We start from the raw sequence: 8,214 nt of genomic DNA, 5'->3' as shown, positions 1-8,214 counted from the left end.
TTTTTTCTGTTCCTTCAGAATACTTAAGTCAATTCCAATAGAAATTTGGTACTTCTTATCTTATCAACTATTCTTTATCATCTAATACTGACATTTCAGCTAGAGATGATATTGTGATAATCACCTCCAGGAAGATAATTCTACCTCTCCATGTTCTTCCACTCTTAATACAGGTGCAGGATTTTGCATCTACACAGAAGATTGTATCAGGAAAACAGTTCCAGGTATAATATCAAATAAAGTAAAATAAGCTTAAAAAATAGTCAAGGATGAGGTGTTTAACCTTGACTAGCAACCTGACACTCACACAGCTGCTCACTCACTCCCCCTCCTCAACAGGACAGGGGCAGAAAATAAGATGGAAAACCTCACCGGTTGAGATAGGCAGGCAGATCACCTACCAGTCACTGTCATGGGCAAAATGGACTCAACTGGTGGGAAATTTATTTAATTTATTATGAATTAAAATATGTTTGGATAGTGAGAAACAAAGACAAAACACCACCTTCCCCTCACCCCTCCCTTTTCCCAGCATCAACTTCACTCTTTCGTTTCTGATTCTTCTACATCTCTCCTCCCTAGTCGGTGTACAGGGTGGAGAATGGGAGTTTTAGTCAGTCCATAACAATTCCTTTCTTCAGCTCTTTCCACAGACTGCAGTCTCTCAGGTTGAACCTGCTCCAACATAGGGCCCTCCATGGGCTGCAATGTGTATATCTGCTCCACCGTGGTCTCTTACACGGGCTGCAGGGGACTCTGCTCCGGCACCTGGAGCACCTCCTCTCCTTCCTTCTTCTCGGACTCTGGTGACTGCAGGCACATTTCTTGCCTTTTTTTCCTCACACAGTGTTTTCACCCTTTCTTAAATCCATTTTCCCAGAGGCATCACCTTCTTGGTTGACAGGCTCAGCTGTCCTTGCAGTGTGTCCATCGGAGCCAGTCGGAACTGGCTCTGTCCAGCATGGAGCACCCCGACCTCTCCTCACACCCTGCAGACCCCACTGCCAGCACCTGGGCACTGACAGCAGATACAATGACTAAATCCCTATAAGCCACCAAGAGGCCCCTGGGAAGCAGACCAGCCAACTTGTTCCAATCAGAAGGAACTTGCTGTGACAAATGCAACCTTAGAGTGTGGAGAAACACAGAATCCTCAGAGAATTTAGCAGTGACCCAGCTTAAGACATCCACTGCAAAGAGTCTTTGTTTTCATATCTAAGCTAGTGCCTAAATTCTTTCTGCCTTGACTGGAGAAGCTGTTTAGAATCAGACTCACGTCAGTTGCCATAATATTTCCTAAATGAATGCTGAGGAAAAAACAATACTGACAAATATTGAGGAAACAGAGTATTTAAAATCCTTCTCTCTTTGGGTTAAGTACATGAGTGATAAAAGATGTCTGGAGATTAAACATCCAAATTTTCCCTTTTTAGACACAGAGAAAAGAAGATTGAGCTGATGAAAACAATACAATTCCTAAGAAGAACCAGATCCCCTCTGAGCTCAGGGACCTTTGGAGTCCAGAGGTCTCCACACCCCGGGGACAATGCTTGAATGAGTCACCCACCTCCAAATGTGCAGTTTGCACAATTCATCAATTGATGATGACCCAGAGATCCAGATGTGCCTAGATCTTCCCCTAGCTGGTGGCCAAGACTAGAGACAGAGTTTAACTGTCTTCCGCCTTCAGTGCTTCTTAATGATAAGCTTACGTGTCACCTTGTTCAACAGGTTGACTACTATGAATTTTTTTTTTTGGTACTCAGGGCATGGAGAGATTAAACATACCACTCTGTATTGGTAATTCTTCTAATTTCAATACAAAGTATTACAGCAGCTGGCCAGTGGTAATTATATGATTCACCAAGGGTCAAAAAAGTAATCTGAGTATACTGGGAAATTGAATCTTATTCCGGTTAGGCTAGTGTTGCCATCACCTGGATATCTTTCTCACGCTAGCCACAAGTCTACAAAAGCAGCTGCAAAACCACTTTATGTTCTATGCAGGTGGAAGGAATCAGCCTTAGAGGAACTCCTAAGGTTGCCAGGCTGCAGACTGGGACTAACTAACTGCTGTAATAATCCATGTGAAGAGTATGAAGGGAAAGAGACATGCGGGAATAAGATTACCAGTGTTAAAATAATTACTTTTGTGTATAAAGAAGAAAGCTCTGTATGAACTGTACAGTCTCTGAGATAAACAGGAATGTAAGATTGTGCCAGTGTAAGCTGGGGAGAGGTGGGAGAGATGAAGCAAGAATTTTTGTCCCTCAAGGAACTGTTCCTGCAGCCCACATCAACAGAAGCATACATACTGCACAATGCCATGTAGCCTAACCCATCAAAGGAATAATTTAATCTTCAGAATTTCCAGTTTCTCGTCTCTCTGAACCACTTAAGTTAAATTCTTTTAATTAACATTTAAATGAGATTACAATTCTCTGTTTGCATTTTCAAAGGCCATTAAGACTTTATGGCATTAGTCAATGTCCCTTTCATATCAAAGGATTTAAGAAACTTTTTCACATCCAGGCATCTTATACTTTCCCAGTACTGTTGATCTGGATTTATTTTGCTGTTTTCTCTTTAACTACTGATTGTACCTGGGCTTGATAAGTAACACAGACAGAAAAATGTGCATGGTCCACATTTCCTCCAAAGTTAAGTAAATAGAAACTTCATTGTTAGAAATAATTTCCATATTGTATAAAGCAAAGCTCAGAACTACTCTTTCTTAACACTCCGGTCCTTACTGCTTTTCTCATTTCTCACATAGTGTTGACCTTTCCCCCATTTCCATCTTTTTATTGCATTAGTCATATCCTCTGTGTCCTCATTTGTCTGTTCCTTCACCCTCTGAGAGACCTGAGTATACACAGTATAGTAATGTTTTTCAGCAAGATATAAACTTGTGTTATATGGTATAAGCCAGCATATAAGCAAAGTGCTGTACAAAAAGCTGTGCGTGCAAAAGCTGTAGGTGGCATTCAGCATTACAGTCAGAGGGTGTTCAACACTGCTGCCCTTGCAAGGCCTCTCTTTGCTCTTACATATGTCCTGTCCTGCTAACTGACATCCATATGGAATAGCTCAATGAATGTGTCTTCTCTACGTTGTTTGTAACGTGCAAAAGCTCTTCTACACACATGAATTTCAACAGTGAATCAGTGGAAGCACCTTCCTTACAGGCGTTAGGAACGACTTAACTATACCTGAATTTTAGTTGACTCAAACAAAAGAAATCAGAAAATGCTTTTATTGGGTTTGCATGCAAGGTTTTGGTAGCAAGGGGCTACAGGGTTAGATTCTGTGAGAAGCTGTGAGAAGCTTCTCCTATGTCTGAGAGAGCCAATGACAGCCAGCTCCAAGACAGACACATGCTGGAGCAGTTCATGAAGAACTGCATCCCGTGGGAAGGGCTTACATTGAAGTTTGTAAAGGACTGTCTCTCATGGGAAGGACCTCACTCTGGAGCAGAAGAGTGTTAGGAGTCCTCCCACTGAGGAGAAAGGAGTGGCAGAGGCAATGTGTGATGAACTGACCGCAACCCCCATTCTCCATCCCCCTGTGTTGCTGCAGGTGAGGAGGTAGAGAAAATCAGGAGTAATGTTAAGCCTGGGAAGAAGGTGTTTTTAAGATTTGGTTTTATTTCTTATTTTCCTACTCTAACTTGATTGTTAATAAATTAAACTAATTTCCCCAAGCTGAATCTGTTTTGCCCATGGCAGTAATTGCTGAGTGACCTCCCTGTCCTTATCTTGACCCATGAGTCTTTCATTATATTTTCTCTCCCCTGTGGAGCTGAGGAGGAGAGTGATAGAGCAGCTTTTGTGGGCACCTGGTGTTTAGCCAGGGTCAACTCACCACAGTGGTACACCCGTGGGATGGGTTTCGGTAGCAGGAGAGGAGGTTACAGCAGTAGTCCCTGTGAGAAGCTTCTTAAAAGCTCCCCTGACTCCAAGTTGGACCTGCCTCTGGCCAGGCCTGAACCGACTAGTGACAGTAGCTGCACCTCTGCAAAAACATATTTAAGAAGGGGAACCTGAGAGGTTGTTGGGACTTGTGAGGAGGAGTTGCGAGAACGACGAACATTGAGGTCAGTGGAAGGAAGGAGAAGGATGTGCAGGTGTGCCAGAGCAAAGACCCCTGTATCCCATGGTGAGATGGCAGGGCCACCCACCCTGCCATGCATGGAGGTCTGTGGTGGAATAGAGGCTGACCTGAAGCTGGTGAAGAAAACCACACCAGGACAGGCAGCTTCACATAAAGTAATCCAGGACTCTGAGGGGAGAAGTGGCCCCTGCTGTTGTAGTTCGACGTTGGGAGGACTGTAACACATGGGGGTGACCCATGCTAGAGCAGCATCCCTTGGGAAGGACTCAATCTGGAGAAGGTTCATGGAGGACTGTCTCCCATGCGAGGGGAACCACGTGGAGCAGGGGAAGAATATACCGTGTTAACCCCACCTCCCAAGAAGGAAGGAGTGGCGAGCTGACTGTAAGCCCCATCCCATGCCTGCTGTGCTGCTGGGGGAGGAGGTAGAGAGATCTGGAGCAGATCTAAGCCCAGGAAGAAGAGAGGAGTGGGAAAGGGTGTTTTTGGATGTGGTGGCTCCTCTCACTCTCCCACCTTGTCTGTTAACTGTTGTTTTTGTTAACATTTGAATTAAAGTGATGTTTTCTTTTCTTCCCCTAATGCGTCTGTCTTTTGCCTGTGACCATAATGGGTGAGCTACCTGTCTCTGTCCTTAGATGGATTCTTTGAGCCATTTCTACTTCATTTTCTCCTTCCCATTCCTGATAGGGGAAAGGGTTGAACGGCTGGGTGTTGCCCTCTGTGATCAAACCATGACAACCTGGAAAGAGTGTATCTCTGCCTGACAGTTGTAAATAGGAGACTCCAGTTTAGTTGTCAACTGGGCAGTGTCCAGTGCTAGTACACAACTGTAGGAGAGTCAAGTATGCAAGCACATATCAGATATTTAAACACAGAGAAGCATGTGCTGAATTTCCTTTCCATTTTCCTTTATTTTTTCCTCTTTGTACTGTGATTCCTGATAGTCCTGATATACCTATTTTTTTTTTTTAATTGTGTGGGACTTCTGAGTGTTGCTGTTTCCAGCATCTTTTTCTATTGTCTGCATCTCTCTTCTCCAGGCTGAGGGATGAAAGGGATACAATTCATTTAAGTTACTTATGTTATCAAAGAGTCTTAATTCCCAAATTTAGCTGTCTGATTAATGGAGAGGAACTGACTTCTGAAGGCCACCAGCTAGGGTACAAATCTATTACAGTCAGGTAGAGCCCTAATGTGGTTACTATTGGCACGGGTTAGGAGCTACAAATTGATAATTATGGCCTGTGCTAGAATTTTAAGGATCATTTAAGTTCCTGTGTCACAAACTGATTTTCTGATAGACTAGTCTGACCTTGGAGAAGGTCTAAGTTTTCTTTATGTTTGAGATCACTACAGTTATGAACCTAAGGAGTGCCTCACTGGTTATCAGTTACACCCAGTCAAGACTTACAAACTCATTGTTCTAACTGAACTGAACTTGTGAACTGTGAGGTTCTATTTCTTTTTGAATTGGGCTATTTTCAGAACATGTCTTATGCCTGAAAGTGTTATACCTGCTGGGATCATATAGAAGGGTTGATGATATCTCATCCAGTATGCCAGAATGATTCTTAGAATAGCTGCTTCCGAAAAGAAAACACAGGTTTTATCTCTAAAAGACTTAGCTTGTGCATTCTGAAAGAAAATCTGCAATGCATACACAGTGTGGACTGCCAGGGAACCAGGACCTGGAAGAGATTTGGGAATTTGACACTGTGACAGTATTCAGATACTCCATATATTCTTTGTAAAACTAGTCCTTCACAGATAATAGAGTATTTCCTTACAAAAGAACAACATGAATAGAAAAACTCTTCAGGATCTTTTCAATCTGAATCTACTACTTTAATCAAAGTATGAGCAAAGACATGCAGTGGGAAGCTGGCCAGTGTGACAAAGTAACAACTTCCAGGTGTAGAAACAAGAAGAGTGCAGCCACACTTGTCATTTGTCACGGTGAGAATGTTTGACTGATGCTGAAAATCAAAGCAAAAATTATCTATGAACCAAAACATAAAAGTGCTGCACAATGTATCACTTATCTAACAATTAGACAGCAAGTCATGGATAACAAGGATGCCTCTACATGTCACTTCAGGGAGCATTTTAAATAGAAGAATCCTGGAAAAGCAAAGAAAGATAATCAATATGGTGATTAATGACAGTAATTTCACACAAACATCTGGGAAATTAAGCATGCTCTTTAGGAGTTGTTTCTTGCAGTGATTTGTGAAGGGATGAATGAGTTGCAAACCTAACTTCACATCAATATATTGAACAGTGTGGTAGCAACGATATTTATTTCAGCTTGGAAACTTTCCAGAAATTAAATACTGATATAAAAACATAAAAACATCTTCAAATATATTGTTTTTTCAAATACTTTTTTTTTTTTTTTTTTTTTTTCTTGGATGCTTATTTACTTTTACAGTTTACCTGTTCTGGGTCTCTTGAATTAGAACTTGAATATTTCAGATTAAAATAAATAATTTCATGGGACAAAGAGGCACTTAGGTGAAAATCCCTATATGTTGCATTTAATGTGACAGACACTGAAATAAGTGAATAGGGTTTTGTTAAGTCTTGGAAAAGTTCCTTTGCATTCTGAATGTTTGTGCCTTTTGCGTTGAAAGTGGCTCAGGTGAACATTGATTAGGCACTGATGATAGTCTAGATTTAGTGAAGCACAGTTCAAATCTGCACCTAAACTTTGCATACCTTATAGCAAAAATCTATACCAATACACATTCATTTTCATCACCAGCAGCAGTATATTACCAATATACTTAGCAATTCAAAGGCAGCTTGACTCACGTGTATTGTAGGCTTTAGGTCTGAATAATGTTCATTAAAGTGTAATCCTCACAACTCATATTAAGCACCCAGAGTTTTCCCAGTTGGCTTAGTAGGTGATTTATAAAATACTTATTTCTTTTTAGCTTAGCTTCTTTTGAGTGGAAAATGGTCATGTTCCATGCCATTGTATGCTGTTTAGAACTGAAGAAAGTAATATACAATATATTAATATGTCTAAATTACATTTACAGCTATTGATGTCCAGATGTTTAGTTGATTTTTTTCACTATTTGTAATAATTCAAATAAGTAGCATGAAAGTGGTTGGCAAGCAGTCATTAAGAATATTCATTATTCATAATCAGTGTTATCTAATTGGTTAACCTAGTATTGATTGTGGTCCTGATTGGAAATATTTTGGGAGGATGATAATTCATGGAAGATAAGCCTTGAATTTGGGTTCAAACATTAAAACAAAAATCTAATTATCTGCCACAAAATGACACAAAAATAGGTCAGAAAAACATTGAGATATGGCATCAAATTTGTCATGTTAACTGTAATTGTTACATGTGTACTAATAAGTTTTCTGCCTGTATCAGCATCCTTACCTATGAAGAGAATGATATTAAGATGACATGGATCAACTTGGAAGTTGTTTTATTTCATATCTTTCAGAAAAAAAACACTTCTGTGACCTTAAGATGCTAAGATATTTAAGACAGTCCCCAAACTCTTCCATTCAGAACCAATGTTTTTCCTCTCAGTCACCTGCAAACAAGGCTGAGCCAAGGATCTTTTTCTCTCATGTGTGAGAATTGAAATTAGTGACTTCTGTAGCATCTGTTTTATTCAGTTCTCTTTGTTTCTTCCTTTAATCAACTAAATAATGGAATTTATTTCTGATTTAGAATGGAGAAGAGAGAGGTTTCAGGTAGCTTAGATATGTGATGAGTATGGTCTCAGGTCTTGGATCACCTTACACCCACTGCCTTCTTTCTCACTAGGACTCTGAAACAATAAGAACTTTCAGTTTGTCTCCAATAGATGGAGCTTGTTCTTGGTTCTCTACACGCACATATACACATGGGTGTAGGGAACCTTTAATCCTCTATAGTCTAAAAAGAATTTCATGTTTGTTGTCATGAGAGGAACATAGATCTTTGCAAAGCTGAGCTGGATGGCCAAAGTTTTACAAAACTCTCTTTTGCATCTTAGTCTTGTTGTCTTCTATTATGATTTGATTTCAAGAAAATTATATATTTTTTGGTTTTTATTCTTCTACTATTTTCTAATCTAAATC

Source organism: Tyto alba, unplaced genomic scaffold (genome assembly GCF_018691265.1).
Source record: "Tyto alba isolate M040663 unplaced genomic scaffold, T.alba_DEE_v4.0 Super-Scaffold_9, whole genome shotgun sequence".
Taxonomy (NCBI): Eukaryota; Metazoa; Chordata; class Aves; order Strigiformes; family Tytonidae; genus Tyto; species Tyto alba.
This window is presented reverse-complemented; position numbering follows the sequence as displayed.